Consider the following 22,759-nt stretch of genomic DNA (forward strand, 5'->3'; position numbering starts at 1 on the left):
ATGTTTGGCTACAGACAAATGTTTCCACCTTTCGATTGGTCCACAGCGTCTCTTTCACAACTGACTTGAAAGATCTTCATACGCCCGGTCAGTCGACTTCAAGTCTACCTCAAGCCTGGCGCCAAGCAACAGTTTATCATTAAACAAGACATCAGGGGAGAGCGAACGCAGTCCCCCACTACCATAAATTATGCAATCGAGATTTCCACATTTGGGAAATTCGCAGGGGTCAGCACAGTCGGAGTGCAATGGCTGAGCCTCGCCCTGGGTGAACTGCCTTCTTGATCACAGTATCTCCCTTGCCAGGTAAGTATGACTTGAATACATCAGTGGAGGGCAACTCTCTCCAGTGCCAACATTTTCGGCTGACGGTAACCACTTTGTGTTCTGATAATATCACATCACATCGACCTGCGTTAAATGCCGTTTAGGAATGCACTTGCAGACAGAGTGGTGAAAACGTAGTTTATTTTGTTTACTAGACTATATCAGTGAAGCACGAGATTCCCATCATGCAACACTGTAGAAAAAAATCACCAATGACTTTTTAATATCTTAACCTGTCTGATATCACAAATGTATGCGATATGACGAAATACAATCACATTCAGACACACACACACACACAGACAAATGCATGAAACCAATTGATTTATTATCGATAACATCTCACATTCTCTTGTGCTTTTGATTTACTCCGTAAAAGAAGGGTTCTAATTCCACCATGGAAAACACAGGGCCATCAGACATCAGTCCAGTTCCACTGCTCACCAGCATGATTTCCTTTGATCATTTGAACAGGGCGAAGGAGTACCAAGCACACACAAGCTGCATTCAGTAACGATATTCTTATTTGTCTCATAAATCAAAGGCTCCCTGACAGCACAAGGAACTTTGATCGTAATAAATTCAGCATCAAATGCTTACTACAAAGCAGTGTTGCTGATGAAATAATGCAAGAGCACACCCTAGTGGACAAAAAGCTTGCAGCACCTGGTATTCCCAGGCAGTCTCCCATCCAAGTACTAACCAGGCCCGATCCTGCTTAGTTTCCGAGATCAGACGAGATCGGGCGTATTCAGGCTGGTATGGCCGTAAGCAAAGGAACAAGTCTTGGTACGCCATTTAAAGTCAAAGTGAGTCTGATAAACAGACATTGCATTTTCACCAATTAGACAAGCAGCTTGAACTTTGGGTCACGCAAAAGTGGAAGAAATTACATATGCTGTAGCCATCACTTTTTAGCACAGATAGTTGGACGAAATACAAACAAACCTTGCTAACATTTGAAAGCGAGGGCACATATTTCAGCCTTGTGAGAAAAAACGGACAAATACAATGACTCCTGACAAATACATCACGAGCAACAGTTTCCCATGCAGCTATCCTACTAGCCAGAATAAATAGACAAAAGCTCTGAATGTTGAAATCCTAGTGCATTGTTCTGTGCTAAGGAGGAGTAGTGCATGAATGGACAATTTCATATTGGAAGCGCAATGGGGCTGCATTTGGCAACATGATGTTTCCACAAAATGCCAACAATGTTTGGCTACAGACAAATGTTTCCACCTTTCGATTGGTCCACAGCGTCTCTTTAAGCCGGGTCAGTCGACTTCAAGTCTACCTCAAGCCTGGCGCCAAGCAACAGTTTATCATTAAACAAGACATCAGGGGAGAGCTATGCAATCGAGATTTCCACATTTGGGAAATTCGCAGGGTCAGAGTCGGAGTGCAATGGCTGAGCCTCGCCCTGGGTGAACTGCCTTCTTGATCACAGTATCTCCCTTGCCAGGTAAGTATGACTTGAATACATCAGTGGAGGGCAACTCTCTCCAGTGCCAACATTTTCGGCTGACGGTAACCACTTTGTGTTCTGATAATATCACATCACATCGACCTGCGTTAAATGCCGTTTAGGAATGCACTTGCAGACAGAGTGGTGAAAACGTAGTTTATTTTGTTTACTAGACTATATCAGTGAAGCACGAGATTCCCATCATGCAACACTGTAGAAAAAAATCACCAATGACTTTTTAATATCTTAACCTGTCTGATATCACAAATGTATGCGATATGACGAAATACAATCACATTCAGACACACACACACACACAGACAAATGCATGAAACCAATTGATTTATTATCGATAACATCTCACATTCTCTTGTGCTTTTGATTTACTCCGTAAAAGAAGGGTTCTAATTCCACCATGGAAAACACAGGGCCATCAGACATCAGTCCAGTTCCACTGCTCACCAGCATGATTTCCTTTGATCATTTGAACAGGGCGAAGGAGTACCAAGCACACACAAGCTGCATTCAGTAACGATATTCTTATTTGTCTCATAAATCAAAGGCTCCCTGACAGCACAAGGAACTTTGATCGTAATAAATTCAGCATCAAATGCTTACTACAAAGCAGTGTTGCTGATGAAATAATGCAAGAGCACACCCTAGTGGACAAAAAGCTTGCAGCACCTGGTATTCCCAGGCAGTCTCCCATCCAAGTACTAACCAGGCCCGATCCTGCTTAGTTTCCGAGATCAGACGAGATCGGGCGTATTCAGGCTGGTATGGCCGTAAGCAAAGGAACAAGTCTTGGTACGCCATTTAAAGTCAAAGTGAGTCTGATAAACAGACATTGCATTTTCACCAATTAGACAAGCAGCTTGAACTTTGGGTCACGCAAAAAGTGGAAGAAATTACATATGCTGTAGCCATCACTTTTTAGCACAGATAGTTGGACGAAATACAAACAAACCTTGCTAACATTTGAAAGCGAGGGCACATATTTCAGCCTTGTGAGAAAAAAACGGACAAATACAATGACTCCTGACAAATACATCACGAGCAACAGTTTCCCATGCAGCTATCCTACTAGCCAGAATAAATAGACAAAAGCTCTGAATGTTGAAATCCTAGTGCATTGTTCTGTGCTAAGGAGGAGTAGTGCATGAATGGACAATTTCATATTGGAAGCGCAATGGGGCTGCATTTGGCAACATGATGTTTCCACAAAATGCCAACAATGTTTGGCTACAGACAAATGTTTCCACCTTTCGATTGGTCCACAGCGTCTCTTTCACAACTGACTTGAAAGATCTTCATACGCCCGGTCAGTCGACTTCAAGTCTACCTCAAGCCTGGCGCCAAGCAACAGTTTATCATTAAACAAGACATCAGGGGAGAGCGAACGCAGTCCCCACTACCATAAATTATGCAATCGAGATTTCCACATTTGGGAAATTCGCAGGGGTCAGCACAGTCGGAGTGCAATGGCTGAGCCTCGCCCTGGGTGAACTGCCTTCTTGATCACAGTATCTCCCTTGCCAGGTAAGTATGACTTGAATACATCAGTGGAGGGCAACTCTCTCCAGTGCCAACATTTTCGGCTGACGGTAACCACTTTGTGTTCTGATAATATCACATCACATCGACCTGCGTTAAATGCCGTTTAGGAATGCACTTGCAGACAGAGTGGTGAAAACGTAGTTTATTTTGTTTACTAGACTATATCAGTGAAGCACGAGATTCCCATCATGCAACACTGTAGAAAAAAATCACCAATGACTTTTTAATATCTTAACCTGTCTGATATCACAAATGTATGCGATATGACGAAATACAATCACATTCAGACACACACACACACACAGACAAATGCATGAAACCAATTGATTTATTATCGATAACATCTCACATTCTCTTGTGCTTTTGATTTACTCCGTAAAAGAAGGGTTCTAATTCCACCATGGAAAACACAGGGCCATCAGACATCAGTCCAGTTCCACTGCTCACCAGCATGATTTCCTTTGATCATTTGAACAGGGCGAAGGAGTACCAAGCACACACAAGCTGCATTCAGTAACGATATTCTTATTTGTCTCATAAATCAAAGGCTCCCTGACAGCACAAGGAACTTTGATCGTAATAAATTCAGCATCAAATGCTTACTACAAAGCAGTGTTGCTGATGAAATAATGCAAGAGCACACCCTAGTGGACAAAAAGCTTGCAGCACCTGGTATTCCCAGGCAGTCTCCCATCCAAGTACTAACCAGGCCCGATCCTGCTTAGTTTCCGAGATCAGACGAGATCGGGCGTATTCAGGCTGGTATGGCCGTAAGCAAAGGAACAAGTCTTGGTACGCCATTTAAAGTCAAAGTGAGTCTGATAAACAGACATTGCATTTTCACCAATTAGACAAGCAGCTTGAACTTTGGGTCACGCAAAAAGTGGAAGAAATTACATATGCTGTAGCCATCACTTTTTAGCACAGATAGTTGGACGAAATACAAACAAACCTTGCTAACATTTGAAAGCGAGGGCACATATTTCAGCCTTGTGAGAAAAACGGACAAATACAATGACTCCTGACAAATACATCACGAGCAACAGTTTCCCATGCAGCTATCCTACTAGCCAGAATAAATAGACAAAAGCTCTGAATGTTGAAATCCTAGTGCATTGTTCTGTGCTAAGGAGGAGTAGTGCATGAATGGACAATTTCATATTGGAAGCGCAATGGGGCTGCATTTGGCAACATGATGTTTCCACAAAATGCCAACAATGTTTGGCTACAGACAAATGTTTCCACCTTTCGATTGGTCCACAGCGTCTCTTTCACAACTGACTTGAAAGATCTTCATACGCCCGGTCAGTCGACTTCAAGTCTACCTCAAGCCTGGCGCCAAGCAACAGTTTATCATTAAACAAGACATCAGGGAGAGCGAACGCAGTCCCCACTACCATAAATTATGCAATCGAGATTTCCACATTTGGGAAATTCGCAGGGGTCAGCACAGTCGGAGTGCAATGGCTGAGCCTCGCCCTGGGTGAACTGCCTTCTTGATCACAGTATCTCCCTTGCCAGGTAAGTATGACTTGAATACATCAGTGGAGGGCAACTCTCTCCAGTGCCAACATTTTCGGCTGACGGTAACCACTTTGTGTTCTGATAATATCACATCACATCGACCTGCGTTAAATGCCGTTTAGGAATGCACTTGCAGACAGAGTGGTGAAAACGTAGTTTATTTTGTTTACTAGACTATATCAGTGAAGCACGAGATTCCCATCATGCAACACTGTAGAAAAAAATCACCAATGACTTTTTAATATCTTAACCTGTCTGATATCACAAATGTATGCGATATGACGAAATACAATCACATTCAGACACACACACACACACAGACAAATGCATGAAACCAATTGATTTATTATCGATAACATCTCACATTCTCTTGTGCTTTTGATTTACTCCGTAAAAGAAGGGTTCTAATTCCACCATGGAAAACACAGGGCCATCAGACATCAGTCCAGTTCCACTGCTCACCAGCATGATTTCCTTTGATCATTTGAACAGGGCGAAGGAGTACCAAGCACACACAAGCTGCATTCAGTAACGATATTCTTATTTGTCTCATAAATCAAAGGCTCCCTGACAGCACAAGGAACTTTGATCGTAATAAATTCAGCATCAAATGCTTACTACAAAGCAGTGTTGCTGATGAAATAATGCAAGAGCACACCCTAGTGGACAAAAAGCTTGCAGCACCTGGTATTCCCAGGCAGTCTCCCATCCAAGTACTAACCAGGCCCGATCCTGCTTAGTTTCCGAGATCAGACGAGATCGGGCGTATTCAGGCTGGTATGGCCGTAAGCAAAGGAACAAGTCTTGGTACGCCATTTAAAGTCAAAGTGAGTCTGATAAACAGACATTGCATTTTCACCAATTAGACAAGCAGCTTGAACTTTGGGTCACGCAAAAAGTGGAAGAAATTACATATGCTGTAGCCATCACTTTTTAGCACAGATAGTTGGACGAAATACAAACAAACCTTGCTAACATTTGAAAGCGAGGGCACATATTTCAGCCTTGTGAGAAAAAACGGACAAATACAATGACTCCTGACAAATACATCACGAGCAACAGTTTCCCATGCAGCTATCCTACTAGCCAGAATAAATAGACAAAAGCTCTGAATGTTGAAATCCTAGTGCATTGTTCTGTGCTAAGGAGGAGTAGTGCATGAATGGACAATTTCATATTGGAAGCGCAATGGGGCTGCATTTGGCAACATGATGTTTCCACAAAATGCCAACAATGTTTGGCTACAGACAAATGTTTCCACCTTTCGATTGGTCCACAGCGTCTCTTTCACAACTGACTTGAAAGATCTTCATACGCCGGGTCAGTCGACTTCAAGTCTACCTCAAGCCTGGCGCCAAGCAACAGTTTATCATTAAACAAGACATCAGGGAGAGCGCGAACGCAGTCCCCCACTACCATAAATTATGCAATCGAGATTTCCACATTTGGGAAATTCGCAGGGGTCAGCACAGTCGGAGTGCAATGGCTGAGCCTCGCCCTGGGTGAACTGCCTTCTTGATCACAGTATCTCCCTTGCCAGGTAAGTATGACTTGAATACATCAGTGGAGGGCAACTCTCTCCAGTGCCAACATTTTCGGCTGACGGTAACCACTTTGTGTTCTGATAATATCACATCACATCGACCTGCGTTAAATGCCGTTTAGGAATGCACTTGCAGACAGAGTGGTGAAAACGTAGTTTATTTTGTTTACTAGACTATATCAGTGAAGCACGAGATTCCCATCATGCAACACTGTAGAAAAAAATCACCAATGACTTTTTAATATCTTAACCTGTCTGATATCACAAATGTATGCGATATGACGAAATACAATCACATTCAGACACACACACACACACAGACAAATGCATGAAACCAATTGATTTATTATCGATAACATCTCACATTCTCTTGTGCTTTTGATTTACTCCGTAAAAGAAGGGTTCTAATTCCACCATGGAAAACACAGGGCCATCAGACATCAGTCCAGTTCCACTGCTCACCAGCATGATTTCCTTTGATCATTTGAACAGGGCGAAGGAGTACCAAGCACACACAAGCTGCATTCAGTAACGATATTCTTATTTGTCTCATAAATCAAAGGCTCCCTGACAGCACAAGGAACTTTGATCGTAATAAATTCAGCATCAAATGCTTACTACAAAGCAGTGTTGCTGATGAAATAATGCAAGAGCACACCCTAGTGGACAAAAAGCTTGCAGCACCTGGTATTCCCAGGCAGTCTCCCATCCAAGTACTAACCAGGCCCGATCCTGCTTAGTTTCCGAGATCAGACGAGATCGGGCGTATTCAGGCTGGTATGGCCGTAAGCAAAGGAACAAGTCTTGGTACGCCATTTAAAGTCAAAGTGAGTCTGATAAACAGACATTGCATTTTCACCAATTAGACAAGCAGCTTGAACTTTGGGTCACGCAAAAAGTGGAAGAAATTACATATGCTGTAGCCATCACTTTTTAGCACAGATAGTTGGACGAAATACAAACAAACCTTGCTAACATTTGAAAGCGAGGGCACATATTTCAGCCTTGTGAGAAAAAACGGACAAATACAATGACTCCTGACAAATACATCACGAGCAACAGTTTCCCATGCAGCTATCCTACTAGCCAGAATAAATAGACAAAAGCTCTGAATGTTGAAATCCTAGTGCATTGTTCTGTGCTAAGGAGGAGTAGTGCATGAATGGACAATTTCATATTGGAAGCGCAATGGGGCTGCATTTGGCAACATGATGTTTCCACAAAATGCCAACAATGTTTGGCTACAGACAAATGTTTCCACCTTTCGATTGGTCCACAGCGTCTCTTTCACAACTGACTTGAAAGATCTTCATAAGCCGGGTCAGTCGACTTCAAGTCTACCTCAAGCCTGGCGCCAAGCAACAGTTTATCATTAAACAAGACATCAGGGGAGAGCGCGAACGCAGTCCCCCACTACCATAAATTATGCAATCGAGATTTCCACATTTGGGAAATTCGCAGGGGTCAGCACAGTCGGAGTGCAATGGCTGAGCCTCGCCCTGGGTGAACTGCCTTCTTGATCACAGTATCTCCCTTGCCAGGTAAGTATGACTTGAATACATCAGTGGAGGGCAACTCTCTCCAGTGCCAACATTTTCGGCTGACGGTAACCACTTTGTGTTCTGATAATATCACATCACATCGACCTGCGTTAAATGCCGTTTAGGAATGCACTTGCAGACAGAGTGGTGAAAACGTAGTTTATTTTGTTTACTAGACTATATCAGTGAAGCACGAGATTCCCATCATGCAACACTGTAGAAAAAAATCACCAATGACTTTTTAATATCTTAACCTGTCTGATATCACAAATGTATGCGATATGACGAAATACAATCACATTCAGACACACACACACACACAGACAAATGCATGAAACCAATTGATTTATTATCGATAACATCTCACATTCTCTTGTGCTTTTGATTTACTCCGTAAAAGAAGGGTTCTAATTCCACCATGGAAACACACAGGGCCATCAGACATCAGTCCAGTTCCACTGCTCACCAGCATGATTTCCTTTGATCATTTGAACAGGGCGAAGGAGTACCAAGCACACACAAGCTGCATTCAGTAACGATATTCTTATTTGTCTCATAAATCAAAGGCTCCCTGACAGCACAAGGAACTTTGATCGTAATAAATTCAGCATCAAATGCTTACTACAAAGCAGTGTTGCTGATGAAATAATGCAAGAGCACACCCTAGTGGACAAAAAGCTTGCAGCACCTGGTATTCCCAGGCAGTCTCCCATCCAAGTACTAACCAGGCCCGATCCTGCTTAGTTTCCGAGATCAGACGAGATCGGGCGTATTCAGGCTGGTATGGCCGTAAGCAAAGGAACAAGTCTTGGTACGCCATTTAAAGTCAAAGTGAGTCTGATAAACAGACATTGCATTTTCACCAATTAGACAAGCAGCTTGAACTTTGGGTCACGCAAAAAGTGGAAGAAATTACATATGCTGTAGCCATCACTTTTTAGCACAGATAGTTGGACGAAATACAAACAAACCTTGCTAACATTTGAAAGCGAGGGCACATATTTCAGCCTTGTGAGAAAAAAACGGACAAATACAATGACTCCTGACAAATACATCACGAGCAACAGTTTCCCATGCAGCTATCCTACTAGCCAGAATAAATAGACAAAAGCTCTGAATGTTGAAATCCTAGTGCATTGTTCTGTGCTAAGGAGGAGTAGTGCATGAATGGACAATTTCATATTGGAAGCGCAATGGGGCTGCATTTGGCAACATGATGTTTCCACAAAATGCCAACAATGTTTGGCTACAGACAAATGTTTCCACCTTTCGATTGGTCCACAGCGTCTCTTTCACAACTGACTTGAAAGATCTTCATAAGCCGGGTCAGTCGACTTCAAGTCTACCTCAAGCCTGGCGCCAAGCAACAGTTTATCATTAAACAAGACATCAGGGGAGAGCGCGAACGCAGTCCCCCACTACCATAAATTATGCAATCGAGATTTCCACATTTGGGAAATTCGCAGGGGTCAGCACAGTCGGAGTGCAATGGCTGAGCCTCGCCCTGGGTGAACTGCCTTCTTGATCACAGTATCTCCCTTGCCAGGTAAGTATGACTTGAATACATCAGTGGAGGGCAACTCTCTCCAGTGCCAACATTTTCGGCTGACGGTAACCACTTTGTGTTCTGATAATATCACATCACATCGACCTGCGTTAAATGCCGTTTAGGAATGCACTTGCAGACAGAGTGGTGAAAACGTAGTTTATTTTGTTTACTAGACTATATCAGTGAAGCACGAGATTCCCATCATGCAACACTGTAGAAAAAAATCACCAATGACTTTTTAATATCTTAACCTGTCTGATATCACAAATGTATGCGATATGACGAAATACAATCACATTCAGACACACACACACACACAGACAAATGCATGAAACCAATTGATTTATTATCGATAACATCTCACATTCTCTTGTGCTTTTGATTTACTCCGTAAAAGAAGGGTTCTAATTCCACCATGGAAAACACAGGGCCATCAGACATCAGTCCAGTTCCACTGCTCACCAGCATGATTTCCTTTGATCATTTGAACAGGGCGAAGGAGTACCAAGCACACACAAGCTGCATTCAGTAACGATATTCTTATTTGTCTCATAAATCAAAGGCTCCCTGACAGCACAAGGAACTTTGATCGTAATAAATTCAGCATCAAATGCTTACTACAAAGCAGTGTTGCTGATGAAATAATGCAAGAGCACACCCTAGTGGACAAAAAGCTTGCAGCACCTGGTATTCCCAGGCAGTCTCCCATCCAAGTACTAACCAGGCCCGATCCTGCTTAGTTTCCGAGATCAGACGAGATCGGGCGTATTCAGGCTGGTATGGCCGTAAGCAAAGGAACAAGTCTTGGTACGCCATTTAAAGTCAAAGTGAGTCTGATAAACAGACATTGCATTTTCACCAATTAGACAAGCAGCTTGAACTTTGGGTCACGCAAAAAGTGGAAGAAATTACATATGCTGTAGCCATCACTTTTTAGCACAGATAGTTGGACGAAATACAAACAAACCTTGCTAACATTTGAAAGCGAGGGCACATATTTCAGCCTTGTGAGAAAAAACGGACAAATACAATGACTCCTGACAAATACATCACGAGCAACAGTTTCCCATGCATCTATCCTACTAGCCAGAATAAATAGACAAAAGCTCTGAATGTTGAAATCCTAGTGCATTGTTCTGTGCTAAGGAGGAGTAGTGCATGAATGGACAATTTCATATTGGAAGCGCAATGGGGCTGCATTTGGCAACATGATGTTTCCACAAAATACCAACAATGTTTGGCTACAGACAAATGTTTCCACCTTTCGATTGGTCCACAGCGTCTCGACTTCAAGTCTACCTCAAGCCTGGCGCCAAGCAACAGTTTATCATTAAACAAGACATCAGGGGAGAGCGCGAACGCAGTCCCCCACTACCATAAATTATGCAATCGAGATTTCCACATTTGGGAAATTCGCAGGGGTCAGCACAGTCGGAGTGCAATGGCTGAGCCTCGCCCTGGGTGAACTGCCTTCTTGATCACAGTATCTCCCTTGCCAGGTAAGTATGACTTGAATACATCAGTGGAGGGCAACTCTCTCCAGTGCCAACATTTTCGGCTGACGGTAACCACTTTGTGTTCTGATAATATCACATCACATCGACCTGCGTTAAATGCCGTTTAGGAATGCACTTGCAGACAGAGTGGTGAAAACGTAGTTTATTTTGTTTACTAGACTATATCAGTGAAGCACGAGATTCCCATCATGCAACACTGTAGAAAAAAATCACCAATGACTTTTTAATATCTTAACCTGTCTGATATCACAAATGTATGCGATATGACGAAATACAATCACATTCAGACACACACACACACACAGACAAATGCATGAAACCAATTGATTTATTATCGATAACATCTCACATTCTCTTGTGCTTTTGATTTACTCCGTAAAAGAAGGGTTCTAATTCCACCATGGAAAACACAGGGCCATCAGACATCAGTCCAGTTCCACTGCTCACCAGCATGATTTCCTTTGATCATTTGAACAGGGCGAAGGAGTACCAAGCACACACAAGCTGCATTCAGTAACGATATTCTTATTTGTCTCATAAATCAAAGGCTCCCTGACAGCACAAGGAACTTTGATCGTAATAAATTCAGCATCAAATGCTTACTACAAAGCAGTGTTGCTGATGAAATAATGCAAGAGCACACCCTAGTGGACAAAAAGCTTGCAGCACCTGGTATTCCCAGGCAGTCTCCCATCCAAGTACTAACCAGGCCCGATCCTGCTTAGTTTCCGAGATCAGACGAGATCGGGCGTATTCAGGCTGGTATGGCCGTAAGCAAAGGAACAAGTCTTGGTACGCCATTTAAAGTCAAAGTGAGTCTGATAAACAGACATTGCATTTTCACCAATTAGACAAGCAGCTTGAACTTTGGGTCACGCAAAAAGTGGAAGAAATTACATATGCTGTAGCCATCACTTTTTAGCACAGATAGTTGGACGAAATACAAACAAACCTTGCTAACATTTGAAAGCGAGGGCACATATTTCAGCCTTGTGAGAAAAAACGGACAAATACAATGACTCCTGACAAATACATCACGAGCAACAGTTTCCCATGCAGCTATCCTACTAGCCAGAATAAATAGACAAAAGCTCTGAATGTTGAAATCCTAGTGCATTGTTCTGTGCTAAGGAGGAGTAGTGCATGAATGGACAATTTCATATTGGAAGCGCAATGGGGCTGCATTTGGCAACATGATGTTTCCACAAAATGCCAACAATGTTTGGCTACAGACAAATGTTTCCACCTTTCGATTGGTCCACAGCGTCTCTTTCACAACTGACTTGAAAGATCTTCATACGCCCGGTCAGTCGACTTCAAGTCTACCTCAAGCCTGGCGCCAAGCAACAGTTTATCATTAAACAAGACATCAGGGAGAGCGCGAACGCAGTCCCCACTACCATAAATTATGCAATCGAGATTTCCACATTTGGGAAATTCGCAGGGGTCAGCACAGTCGGAGTGCAATGGCTGAGCCTCGCCCTGGGTGAACTGCCTTCTTGATCACAGTATCTCCCTTGCCAGGTAAGTATGACTTGAATACATCAGTGGAGGGCAACTCTCTCCAGTGCCAACATTTTCGGCTGACGGTAACCACTTTGTGTTCTGATAATATCACATCACATCGACCTGCGTTAAATGCCGTTTAGGAATGCACTTGCAGACAGAGTGGTGAAAACGTAGTTTATTTTGTTTACTAGACTATATCAGTGAAGCACGAGATTCCCATCATGCAACACTGTAGAAAAAAATCACCAATGACTTTTTAATATCTTAACCTGTCTGATATCACAAATGTATGCGATATGACGAAATACAATCACATTCAGACACACACACACACACAGACAAATGCATGAAACCAATTGATTTATTATCGATAACATCTCACATTCTCTTGTGCTTTTGATTTACTCCGTAAAAGAAGGGTTCTAATTCCACCATGGAAAACACAGGGCCATCAGACATCAGTCCAGTTCCACTGCTCACCAGCATGATTTCCTTTGATCATTTGAACAGGGCGAAGGAGTACCAAGCACACACAAGCTGCATTCAGTAACGATATTCTTATTTGTCTCATAAATCAAAGGCTCCCTGACAGCACAAGGAACTTTGATCGTAATAAATTCAGCATCAAATGCTTACTACAAAGCAGTGTTGCTGATGAAATAATGCAAGAGCACACCCTAGTGGACAAAAAGCTTGCAGCACCTGGTATTCCCAGGCAGTCTCCCATCCAAGTACTAACCAGGCCCGATCCTGCTTAGTTTCCGAGATCAGACGAGATCGGGCGTATTCAGGCTGGTATGGCCGTAAGCAAAGGAACAAGTCTTGGTACGCCATTTAAAGTCAAAGTGAGTCTGATAAACAGACATTGCATTTTCACCAATTAGACAAGCAGCTTGAACTTTGGGTCACGCAAAAAGTGGAAGAAATTACATATGCTGTAGCCATCACTTTTTAGCACAGATAGTTGGACGAAATACAAACAAACCTTGCTAACATTTGAAAGCGAGGGCACATATTTCAGCCTTGTGAGAAAAAACGGACAAATACAATGACTCCTGACAAATACATCACGAGCAACAGTTTCCCATGCAGCTATCCTACTAGCCAGAATAAATAGACAAAAGCTCTGAATGTTGAAATCCTAGTGCATTGTTCTGTGCTAAGGAGGAGTAGTGCATGAATGGACAATTTCATATTGGAAGCGCAATGGGGCTGCATTTGGCAACATGATGTTTCCACAAAATGCCAACAATGTTTGGCTACAGACAAATGTTTCCACCTTTCGATTGGTCCACAGCGTCTCTTTCACAACTGACTTGAAAGATCTTCATAAGCCGGGTCAGTCGACTTCAAGTCTACCTCAAGCCTGGCGCCAAGCAACAGTTTATCATTAAACAAGACATCAGGGGAGAGCGCGAACGCAGTCCCCCACTACCATAAATTATGCAATCGAGATTTCCACATTTGGGAAATTCGCAGGGGTCAGCACAGTCGGAGTGCAATGGCTGAGCCTCGCCCTGGGTGAACTGCCTTCTTGATCACAGTATCTCCCTTGCCAGGTAAGTATGACTTGAATACATCAGTGGAGGGCAACTCTCTCCAGTGCCAACATTTTCGGCTGACGGTAACCACTTTGTGTTCTGATAATATCACATCACATCGACCTGCGTTAAATGCCGTTTAGGAATGCACTTGCAGACAGAGTGGTGAAAACGTAGTTTATTTTGTTTACTAGACTATATCAGTGAAGCACGAGATTCCCATCATGCAACACTGTAGAAAAAAAATCACCAATGACTTTTTAATATCTTAACCTGTCTGATATCACAAATGTATGCGATATGACGAAATACAATCACATTCAGACACACACACACACACAGACAAATGCATGAAACCAATTGATTTATTATCGATAACATCTCACATTCTCTTGTGCTTTTGATTTACTCCGTAAAAGAAGGGTTCTAATTCCACCATGGAAAACACAGGGCCATCAGACATCAGTCCAGTTCCACTGCTCACCAGCATGATTTCCTTTGATCATTTGAACAGGGCGAAGGAGTACCAAGCACACACAAGCTGCATTCAGTAACGATATTCTTATTTGTCTCATAAATCAAAGGCTCCCTGACAGCACAAGGAACTTTGATCGTAATAAATTCAGCATCAAATGCTTACTACAAAGCAGTGTTGCTGATGAAATAATGCAAGAGCACACCCTAGTGGACAAAAAGCTTGCAGCACCTGGTATTCCCAGGCAGTCTCCCATCCAAGTACTAACCAGGCCCGATCCTGCTTAGTTTCCGAGATCAGACGAGATCGGGCGTATTCAGGCTGGTATGGCCGTAAGCAAAGGAACAAGTCTTGGTACGCCATTTAAAGTCAAAGTGAGTCTGATAAACAGACATTGCATTTTCACCAATTAGACAAGCAGCTTGAACTTTGGGTCACGCAAAAAGTGGAAGAAATTACATATGCTGTAGCCATCACTTTTTAGCACAGATAGTTGGACGAAATACAAACAAACCTTGCTAACATTTGAAAGCGAGGGCACATATTTCAGCCTTGTGAGAAAAAAACGGACAAATACAATGACTCCTGACAAATACATCACGAGCAACAGTTTCCCATGCAGCTATCCTACTAGCCAGAATAAATAGACAAAAGCTCTGAATGTTGAAATCCTAGTGCATTGTTCTGTGCTAAGGAGGAGTAGTGCATGAATGGACAATTTCATATTGGAAGCGCAATGGGGCTGCATTTGGCAACATGATGTTTCCACAAAATGCCAACAATGTTTGGCTACAGACAAATGTTTCCACCTTTCGATTGGTCCACAGCGTCTCTTTCACAACTGACTTGAAAGATCTTCATAGAGCGCGAACGCAGTCCCCCACTACCATAAATTATGCAATCGAGATTTCCACATTTGGGAAATTCGCAGGGGTCAGCACAGTCGGAGTGCAATGGCTGAGCCTCGCCCTGGGTGAACTGCCTTCTTGATCACAGTATCTCCCTTGCCAGGTAAGTATGACTTGAATACATCAGTGGAGGGCAACTCTCTCCAGTGCCAACATTTTCGGCTGACGGTAACCACTTTGTGTTCTGATAATATCACATCACATCGACCTGCGTTAAATGCCGTTTAGGAATGCACTTGCAGACAGAGTGGTGAAAACGTAGTTTATTTTGTTTACTAGACTATATCAGTGAAGCACGAGATTCCCATCATGCAACAGAAAAAAAATCACCAATGACTTTTTAATATCTTAACCTGTCTGATATCACAAATGTATGCGATATGACGAAATACAATCACATTCAGACACACACACACACACAGACAAATGCATGAAACCAATTGATTTATTATCGATAACATCTCACATTCTCTTGTGCTTTTGATTTACTCCGTAAAAGAAGGGTTCTAATTCCACCATGGAAAACACAGGGCCATCAGACATCAGTCCAGTTCCACTGCTCACCAGCATGATTTCCTTTGATCATTTGAACAGGGCGAAGGAGTACCAAGCACACACAAGCTGCATTCAGTAACGATATTCTTATTTGTCTCATAAATCAAAGGCTCCCTGACAGCACAAGGAACTTTGATCGTAATAAATTCAGCATCAAATGCTTACTACAAAGCAGTGTTGCTGATGAAATAATGCAAGAGCACACCCTAGTGGACAAAAAGCTTGCAGCACCTGGTATTCCCAGGCAGTCTCCCATCCAAGTACTAACCAGGCCCGATCCTGCTTAGTTTCCGAGATCAGACGAGATCGGGCGTATTCAGGCTGGTATGGCCGTAAGCAAAGGAACAAGTCTTGGTACGCCATTTAAAGTCAAAGTGAGTCTGATAAACAGACATTGCATTTTCACCAATTAGACAAGCAGCTTGAACTTTGGGTCACGCAAAAAGTGGAAGAAATTACATATGCTGTAGCCATCACTTTTTAGCACAGATAGTTGGACGAAATACAAACAAACCTTGCTAACATTTGAAAGCGAGGGCACATATTTCAGCCTTGTGAGAAAAAACGGACAAATACAATGACTCCTGACAAATACATCACGAGCAACAGTTTCCCATGCAGCTATCCTACTAGCCAGAATAAATAGACAAAAGCTCTGAATGTTGAAATCCTAGTGCATTGTTCTGTGCTAAGGAGGAGTAGTGCATGAATGGACAATTTCATATTGGAAGCGCAATGGGGCTGCATTTGGCAACATGATGTTTCCACAAAATGCCAACAATGTTTGGCTACAGACAAATGTTTCCACCTTTCGATTGGTCCACAGCGTCTCTTTCACAACTGACTTGAAAGATCTTCATACGCCCGGTCAGTCGACTTCAAGTCTACCTCAAGCCTGGCGCCAAGCAACAGTTTATCATTAAACAAGACATCAGGGAGAGAGCGAACGCAGTCCCCCACTACCATAAATTATGCAATCGAGATTTCCACATTTGGGAAATTCGCAGGGGTCAGCACAGTCGGAGTGCAATGGCTGAGCCTCGCCCTGGGTGAACTGCCTTCTTGATCACAGTATCTCCCTTGCCAGGTAAGTATGACTTGAATACATCAGTGGAGGGCAACTCTCTCCAGTGCCAACATTTTCGGCTGACGGTAACCACTTTGTGTTCTGATAATATCACATCACATCGACCTGCGTTAAATGCCGTTTAGGAATGCACTTGCAGACAGAGTGGTGAAAACGTAGTTTATTTTGTTTACTAGACTATATCAGTGAAGCACGAGATTCCCATCATGCAACACTGTAGAAAAAAATCACCAATGACTTTTTAATATCTTAACCTGTCTGATATCACAAATGTATGCGATATGACGAAATACAATCACATTCAGACACACACACACACACAGACAAATGCATGAAACCAATTGATTTATTATCGATAACATCTCACATTCTCTTGTGCTTTTGATTTACTCCGTAAAAGAAGGGTTCTAATTCCACCATGGAAAACACAGGGCCATCAGACATCAGTCCAGTTCCACTGCTCACCAGCATGATTTCCTTTGATCATTTGAACAGGGCGAAGGAGTACCAAGCACACACAAGCTGCATTCAGTAACGATATTCTTATTTGTCTCATAAATCAAAGGCTCCCTGACAGCACAAGGAACTTTGATCGTAATAAATTCAGCATCAAATGCTTACTACAAAGCAGTGTTGCTGATGAAATAATGCAAGAGCACACCCTAGTGGACAAAAAGCTTGCAGCACCTGGTATTCCCAGGCAGTCTCCCATCCAAGTACTAACCAGGCCCGATCCTGCTTAGTTTCCGAGATCAGACGAGATCGGGCGTATTCAGGCTGGTATGGCCGTAAGCAAAGGAACAAGTCTTGGTACGCCATTTAAAGTCAAAGTGAGTCTGATAAACAGACATTGCATTTTCACCAATTAGACAAGCAGCTTGAACTTTGGGTCACGCAAAAAGTGGAAGAAATTACATATGCTGTAGCCATCACTTTTTAGCACAGATAGTTGGACGAAATACAAACAAACCTTGCTAACATTTGAAAGCGAGGGCACATATTTCAGCCTTGTGAGAAAAAACGGACAAATACAATGACTCCTGACAAATACATCACGAGCAACAGTTTCCCATGCAGCTATCCTACTAGCCAGAATAAATAGACAAAAGCTCTGAATGTTGAAATCCTAGTGCATTGTTCTGTGCTAAGGAGGAGTAGTGCATGAATGGACAATTTCATATTGGAAGCGCAATGGGGCTGCATTTGGCAACATGATGTTTCCACAAAATGCCAACAATGTTTGGCTACAGACAAATGTTTCCACCTTTCGATTGGTCCACAGCGTCTCTTTCACAACTGACTTGAAAGATCTTCATACGCCCGGTCAGTCGACTTCAAGTCTACCTCAAGCCTGGCGCCAAGCAACAGTTTATCATTAAACAAGACATCAGGGGAGAGCGCGAACGCAGTCCCCCACTACCATAAATTATGCAATCGAGATTTCCACATTTGGGAAATTCGCAGGGGTCAGCACAGTCGGAGTGCAATGGCTGAGCCTCGCCCTGGGTGAACTGCCTTCTTGATCACAGTATCTCCCTTGCCAGGTAAGTATGACTTGAATACATCAGTGGAGGGCAACTCTCTCCAGTGCCAACATTTTCGGCTGACGGTAACCACTTTGTGTTCTGATAATATCACATCACATCGACCTGCGTTAAATGCCGTTTAGGAATGCACTTGCAGACAGAGTGGTGAAAAAGTAGTTTATTTTGTTTACTAGACTATATCAGTGAAGCACGAGATTCCCATCATGCAACACTGTAGAAAAAAATCACCAATGACTTTTTAATATCTTAACCTGTCTGATATCACAAATGTATGCGATATGACGAAATACAATCACATTCAGACACACACACACACACAGACAAATGCATGAAACCAATTGATTTATTATCGATAACATCTCACATTCTCTTGTGCTTTTGATTTACTCCGTAAAAGAAGGGTTCTAATTCCACCATGGAAAACACAGGGCCATCAGACATCAGTCCAGTTCCACTGCTCACCAGCATGATTTCCTTTGATCATTTGAACAGGGCGAAGGAGTACCAAGCACACACAAGCTGCATTCAGTAACGATATTCTTATTTGTCTCATAAATCAAAGGCTCCCTGACAGCACAAGGAACTTTGATCGTAATAAATTCAGCATCAAATGCTTACTACAAAGCAGTGTTGCTGATGAAATAATGCAAGAGCACACCCTAGTGGACAAAAAGCTTGCAGCACCTGGTATTCCCAGGCAGTCTCCCATCCAAGTACTAACCAGGCCCGATCCTGCTTAGTTTCCGAGATCAGACGAGATCGGGCGTATTCAGGCTGGTATGGCCGTAAGCAAAGGAACAAGTCTTGGTACGCCATTTAAAGTCAAAGTGAGTCTGATAAACAGACATTGCATTTTCACCAATTAGACAAGCAGCTTGAACTTTGGGTCACGCAAAAAGTGGAAGAAATTACATATGCTGTAGCCATCACTTTTTAGCACAGATAGTTGGACGAAATACAAACAAACCTTGCTAACATTTGAAAGCGAGGGCACATATTTCAGCCTTGTGAGAAAAAACGGACAAATACAATGACTCCTGACAAATACATCACGAGCAACAGTTTCCCATGCAGCTATCCTACTAGCCAGAATAAATAGACAAAAGCTCTGAATGTTGAAATCCTAGTGCATTGTTCTGTGCTAAGGAGGAGTAGTGCATGAATGGACAATTTCATATTGGAAGCGCAATGGGGCTGCATTTGGCAACATGATGTTTCCACAAAATGCCAACAATGTTTGGCTACAGACAAATGTTTCCACCTTTCGATTGGTCCACAGCGTCTCTTTCACAACTGACTTGAAAGATCTTCATACGCCCGGTCAGTCGACTTCAAGTCTACCTCAAGCCTGGCGCCAAGCAACAGTTTATCATTAAACAAGACATCAGGGAGAGCGCGAACGCAGTCCCCCACTACCATAAATTATGCAATCGAGATTTCCACATTTGGGAAATTCGCAGGGGTCAGCACAGTCGGAGTGCAATGGCTGAGCCTCGCCCTGGGTGAACTGCCTTCTTGATCACAGTATCTCCCTTGCCAGGTAAGTATGACTTGAATACATCAGTGGAGGGCAACTCTCTCCAGTGCCAACATTTTCGGCTGACGGTAACCACTTTGTGTTCTGATAATATCACATCACATCGACCTGCGTTAAATGCCGTTTAGGAATGCACTTGCAGACAGAGTGGTGAAAAAGTAGTTTATTTTGTTTACTAGACTATATCAGTGAAGCACGAGATTCCCATCATGTAACACTGTAGAAAAAAATCACCAATGACTTTTTAATATCTTAACCTGTCTGATATCACAAATGTATGCGATATGACGAAATACAATCACATTCAGACACACACACACACACAGACAAATGCATGAAACCAATTGATTTATTATCGATAACATCTCACATTCTCTTGTGCTTTTGATTTACTCCGTAAAAGAAGGGTTCTAATTCCACCATGGAAAACACAGGGCCATCAGACATCAGTCCAGTTCCACTGCTCACCAGCATGATTTCCTTTGATCATTTGAACAGGGCGAAGGAGTACCAAGCACACACAAGCTGCATTCAGTAACGATATTCTTATTTGTCTCATAAATCAAAGGCTCCCTGACAGCACAAGGAACTTTGATCGTAATAAATTCAGCATCAAATGCTTACTACAAAGCAGTGTTGCTGATGAAATAATGCAAGAGCACACCCTAGTGGACAAAAAGCTTGCAGCACCTGGTATTCCCAGGCAGTCTCCCATCCAAGTACTAACCAGGCCCGATCCTGCTTAGTTTCCGAGATCAGACGAGATCGGGCGTATTCAGGCTGGTATGGCCGTAAGCAAAGGAACAAGTCTTGGTACGCCATTTAAAGTCAAAGTGAGTCTGATAAACAGACATTGCATTTTCACCAATTAGACAAGCAGCTTGAACTTTGGGTCACGCAAAAAGTGGAAGAAATTACATATGCTGTAGCCATCACTTTTTAGCACAGATAGTTGGACGAAATACAAACAAACCTTGCTAACATTTGAAAGCGAGGGCACATATTTCAGCCTTGTGAGAAAAAACGGACAAATACAATGACTCCTGACAAATACATCACGAGCAACAGTTTCCCATGCAGCTATCCTACTAGCCAGAATAAATAGACAAAAGCTCTGAATGTTGAAATCCTAGTGCATTGTTCTGTGCTAAGGAGGAGTAGTGCATGAATGGACAATTTCATATTGGAAGCGCAATGGGGCTGCATTTGGCAACATGATGTTTCCACAAAATGCCAACAATGTTTGGCTACAGACAAATGTTTCCACCTTTCGATTGGTCCACAGCGTCTCTTTCACAACTGACTTGAAAGATCTTCATACGCCCGGTCAGTCGACTTCAAGTCTACCTCAAGCCTGGCGCCAAGCAACAGTTTATCATTAAACAAGACATCAGGGGAGAGCGCGAACGCAGTTATGCAATCGAGATTTCCACATTTGGGAAATTCGCAGGGGTCAGCACAGTCGGAGTGCAATGGCTGAGCCTCGCCCTGGGTGAACTGCCTTCTTGATCACAGTATCTCCTTTGCCAGGTAAGTATGACTTGAATACATCAGTGGAGGGCAACTCTCTCCAGTGCCAACATTTTCGGCTGACGGTAACCACTTTGTGTTCTGATAATATCACATCACATCGACCTGCGTTAAATGCCGTTTAGGAATGCACTTGCAGACAGAGTGGTGAAAAAGTAGTTTATTTTGTTTACTAGACTATATCAGTGAAGCACGAGATTCCCATCATGTAACACTGTAGAAAAAAATCACCAATGACTTTTTAATATCTTAACCTGTCTGATATCACAAATGTATGCGATATGACGAAATACAATCACATTCAGACACACACACACACACAGACAAATGCATGAAACCAATTGATTTATTATCGATAACATCTCACATTCTCTTGTGCTTTTGATTTACTCCGTAAAAGAAGGGTTCTAATTCCACCATGGAAAACACAGGGCCATCAGACATCAGTCCAGTTCCACTGCTCACCAGCATGATTTCCTTTGATCATTTGAACAGGGCGAAGGAGTACCAAGCACACACAAGCTGCATTCAGTAACGATATTCTTATTTGTCTCATAAATCAAAGGCTCCCTGACAGCACAAGGAACTTTGATCGTAATAAATTCAGCATCAAATGCTTACTACAAAGCAGTGTTGCTGATGAAATAATGCAAGAGCACACCCTAGTGGACAAAAAGCTTGCAGCACCTGGTATTCCCAGGCAGTCTCCCATCCAAGTACTAACCAGGCCCGATCCTGCTTAGTTTCCGAGATCAGACGAGATCGGGCGTATTCAGGCTGGTATGGCCGTAAGCAAAGGAACAAGTCTTGGTACGCCATTTAAAGTCAAAGTGAGTCTGATAAACAGACATTGCATTTTCACCAATTAGACAAGCAGCTTGAACTTTGGGTCACGCAAAAAGTGGAAGAAATTACATATGCTGTAGCCATCACTTTTTAGCACAGATAGTTGGACGAAATACAAACAAACCTTGCTAACATTTGAAAGCGAGGGCACATATTTCAGCCTTGTGAGAAAAAACGGACAAATACAATGACTCCTGA

The 22,759-nt window shown here is 42.7% G+C and overlaps 28 non-coding genes and 2 pseudogenes across 28 annotated transcripts; all 30 read right to left on the minus strand.

Moving 5' to 3' along the window:
- Window positions 1-152: 152 nt before the first annotated feature.
- On the minus strand, window positions 153-314 carry LOC127915409 (U1 spliceosomal RNA). The gene has a single exon (XR_008091225.1). It is a non-coding gene; the product is annotated as a U1 spliceosomal RNA (small nuclear RNA).
- Window positions 315-981: 667 nt separating this feature from the next.
- Window positions 982-1,100, minus strand: LOC127915446 (5S ribosomal RNA). Its single transcript, XR_008091264.1, has one exon. It is a non-coding gene; the product is annotated as a 5S ribosomal RNA (ribosomal RNA).
- Window positions 1,101-1,675: 575 nt separating this feature from the next.
- On the minus strand, window positions 1,676-1,800 carry LOC127915431 (uncharacterized; annotated as a pseudogene).
- Window positions 1,801-2,467: 667 nt separating this feature from the next.
- On the minus strand, window positions 2,468-2,586 carry LOC127915447 (5S ribosomal RNA). The gene has a single exon (XR_008091265.1). It is a non-coding gene; the product is annotated as a 5S ribosomal RNA (ribosomal RNA).
- A 596-nt stretch (window positions 2,587-3,182) lies between these two features.
- On the minus strand, window positions 3,183-3,342 carry LOC127915411 (U1 spliceosomal RNA). Its single transcript, XR_008091227.1, has one exon. It is a non-coding gene; the product is annotated as a U1 spliceosomal RNA (small nuclear RNA).
- Window positions 3,343-4,009: 667 nt separating this feature from the next.
- Window positions 4,010-4,128, minus strand: LOC127915448 (5S ribosomal RNA). The gene has a single exon (XR_008091266.1). It is a non-coding gene; the product is annotated as a 5S ribosomal RNA (ribosomal RNA).
- Window positions 4,129-4,721: 593 nt separating this feature from the next.
- LOC127915413 (U1 spliceosomal RNA) lies at window positions 4,722-4,881 on the minus strand. The gene has a single exon (XR_008091230.1). It is a non-coding gene; the product is annotated as a U1 spliceosomal RNA (small nuclear RNA).
- A 667-nt stretch (window positions 4,882-5,548) lies between these two features.
- Window positions 5,549-5,667, minus strand: LOC127915450 (5S ribosomal RNA). Its single transcript, XR_008091269.1, has one exon. It is a non-coding gene; the product is annotated as a 5S ribosomal RNA (ribosomal RNA).
- Window positions 5,668-6,260: 593 nt separating this feature from the next.
- On the minus strand, window positions 6,261-6,424 carry LOC127915398 (U1 spliceosomal RNA). Its single transcript, XR_008091212.1, has one exon. It is a non-coding gene; the product is annotated as a U1 spliceosomal RNA (small nuclear RNA).
- A 667-nt stretch (window positions 6,425-7,091) lies between these two features.
- On the minus strand, window positions 7,092-7,210 carry LOC127915451 (5S ribosomal RNA). The gene has a single exon (XR_008091270.1). It is a non-coding gene; the product is annotated as a 5S ribosomal RNA (ribosomal RNA).
- Window positions 7,211-7,804: 594 nt separating this feature from the next.
- Window positions 7,805-7,968, minus strand: LOC127915385 (U1 spliceosomal RNA). Its single transcript, XR_008091196.1, has one exon. It is a non-coding gene; the product is annotated as a U1 spliceosomal RNA (small nuclear RNA).
- A 668-nt stretch (window positions 7,969-8,636) lies between these two features.
- On the minus strand, window positions 8,637-8,755 carry LOC127915452 (5S ribosomal RNA). The gene has a single exon (XR_008091271.1). It is a non-coding gene; the product is annotated as a 5S ribosomal RNA (ribosomal RNA).
- Window positions 8,756-9,350: 595 nt separating this feature from the next.
- On the minus strand, window positions 9,351-9,514 carry LOC127915387 (U1 spliceosomal RNA). The gene has a single exon (XR_008091198.1). It is a non-coding gene; the product is annotated as a U1 spliceosomal RNA (small nuclear RNA).
- A 667-nt stretch (window positions 9,515-10,181) lies between these two features.
- Window positions 10,182-10,300, minus strand: LOC127915453 (5S ribosomal RNA). Its single transcript, XR_008091272.1, has one exon. It is a non-coding gene; the product is annotated as a 5S ribosomal RNA (ribosomal RNA).
- A 552-nt stretch (window positions 10,301-10,852) lies between these two features.
- LOC127915388 (U1 spliceosomal RNA) lies at window positions 10,853-11,016 on the minus strand. The gene has a single exon (XR_008091200.1). It is a non-coding gene; the product is annotated as a U1 spliceosomal RNA (small nuclear RNA).
- A 667-nt stretch (window positions 11,017-11,683) lies between these two features.
- LOC127915454 (5S ribosomal RNA) lies at window positions 11,684-11,802 on the minus strand. The gene has a single exon (XR_008091273.1). It is a non-coding gene; the product is annotated as a 5S ribosomal RNA (ribosomal RNA).
- Window positions 11,803-12,396: 594 nt separating this feature from the next.
- Window positions 12,397-12,558, minus strand: LOC127915401 (U1 spliceosomal RNA). The gene has a single exon (XR_008091215.1). It is a non-coding gene; the product is annotated as a U1 spliceosomal RNA (small nuclear RNA).
- A 667-nt stretch (window positions 12,559-13,225) lies between these two features.
- Window positions 13,226-13,344, minus strand: LOC127915455 (5S ribosomal RNA). The gene has a single exon (XR_008091275.1). It is a non-coding gene; the product is annotated as a 5S ribosomal RNA (ribosomal RNA).
- A 594-nt stretch (window positions 13,345-13,938) lies between these two features.
- On the minus strand, window positions 13,939-14,102 carry LOC127915389 (U1 spliceosomal RNA). The gene has a single exon (XR_008091201.1). It is a non-coding gene; the product is annotated as a U1 spliceosomal RNA (small nuclear RNA).
- A 668-nt stretch (window positions 14,103-14,770) lies between these two features.
- Window positions 14,771-14,889, minus strand: LOC127915456 (5S ribosomal RNA). Its single transcript, XR_008091276.1, has one exon. It is a non-coding gene; the product is annotated as a 5S ribosomal RNA (ribosomal RNA).
- Window positions 14,890-15,409: 520 nt separating this feature from the next.
- LOC127915416 (U1 spliceosomal RNA) lies at window positions 15,410-15,570 on the minus strand. The gene has a single exon (XR_008091232.1). It is a non-coding gene; the product is annotated as a U1 spliceosomal RNA (small nuclear RNA).
- A 663-nt stretch (window positions 15,571-16,233) lies between these two features.
- On the minus strand, window positions 16,234-16,352 carry LOC127915457 (5S ribosomal RNA). Its single transcript, XR_008091277.1, has one exon. It is a non-coding gene; the product is annotated as a 5S ribosomal RNA (ribosomal RNA).
- Window positions 16,353-16,945: 593 nt separating this feature from the next.
- On the minus strand, window positions 16,946-17,109 carry LOC127915410 (U1 spliceosomal RNA). The gene has a single exon (XR_008091226.1). It is a non-coding gene; the product is annotated as a U1 spliceosomal RNA (small nuclear RNA).
- A 667-nt stretch (window positions 17,110-17,776) lies between these two features.
- Window positions 17,777-17,895, minus strand: LOC127915458 (5S ribosomal RNA). Its single transcript, XR_008091278.1, has one exon. It is a non-coding gene; the product is annotated as a 5S ribosomal RNA (ribosomal RNA).
- Window positions 17,896-18,489: 594 nt separating this feature from the next.
- LOC127915390 (U1 spliceosomal RNA) lies at window positions 18,490-18,653 on the minus strand. The gene has a single exon (XR_008091202.1). It is a non-coding gene; the product is annotated as a U1 spliceosomal RNA (small nuclear RNA).
- Window positions 18,654-19,320: 667 nt separating this feature from the next.
- LOC127915459 (5S ribosomal RNA) lies at window positions 19,321-19,439 on the minus strand. The gene has a single exon (XR_008091279.1). It is a non-coding gene; the product is annotated as a 5S ribosomal RNA (ribosomal RNA).
- A 593-nt stretch (window positions 19,440-20,032) lies between these two features.
- LOC127915399 (U1 spliceosomal RNA) lies at window positions 20,033-20,196 on the minus strand. Its single transcript, XR_008091213.1, has one exon. It is a non-coding gene; the product is annotated as a U1 spliceosomal RNA (small nuclear RNA).
- Window positions 20,197-20,863: 667 nt separating this feature from the next.
- LOC127915461 (5S ribosomal RNA) lies at window positions 20,864-20,982 on the minus strand. Its single transcript, XR_008091282.1, has one exon. It is a non-coding gene; the product is annotated as a 5S ribosomal RNA (ribosomal RNA).
- Window positions 20,983-21,581: 599 nt separating this feature from the next.
- LOC127915426 (uncharacterized) lies at window positions 21,582-21,723 on the minus strand (annotated as a pseudogene).
- A 667-nt stretch (window positions 21,724-22,390) lies between these two features.
- LOC127915462 (5S ribosomal RNA) lies at window positions 22,391-22,509 on the minus strand. Its single transcript, XR_008091283.1, has one exon. It is a non-coding gene; the product is annotated as a 5S ribosomal RNA (ribosomal RNA).
- Between the last annotated feature and the right edge of the window lie 250 nt (window positions 22,510-22,759).

This window comes from Oncorhynchus keta, chromosome 34, assembly GCF_023373465.1.
Source record: "Oncorhynchus keta strain PuntledgeMale-10-30-2019 chromosome 34, Oket_V2, whole genome shotgun sequence".
NCBI lineage: Eukaryota > Metazoa > Chordata > Actinopteri > Salmoniformes > Salmonidae > Oncorhynchus > Oncorhynchus keta.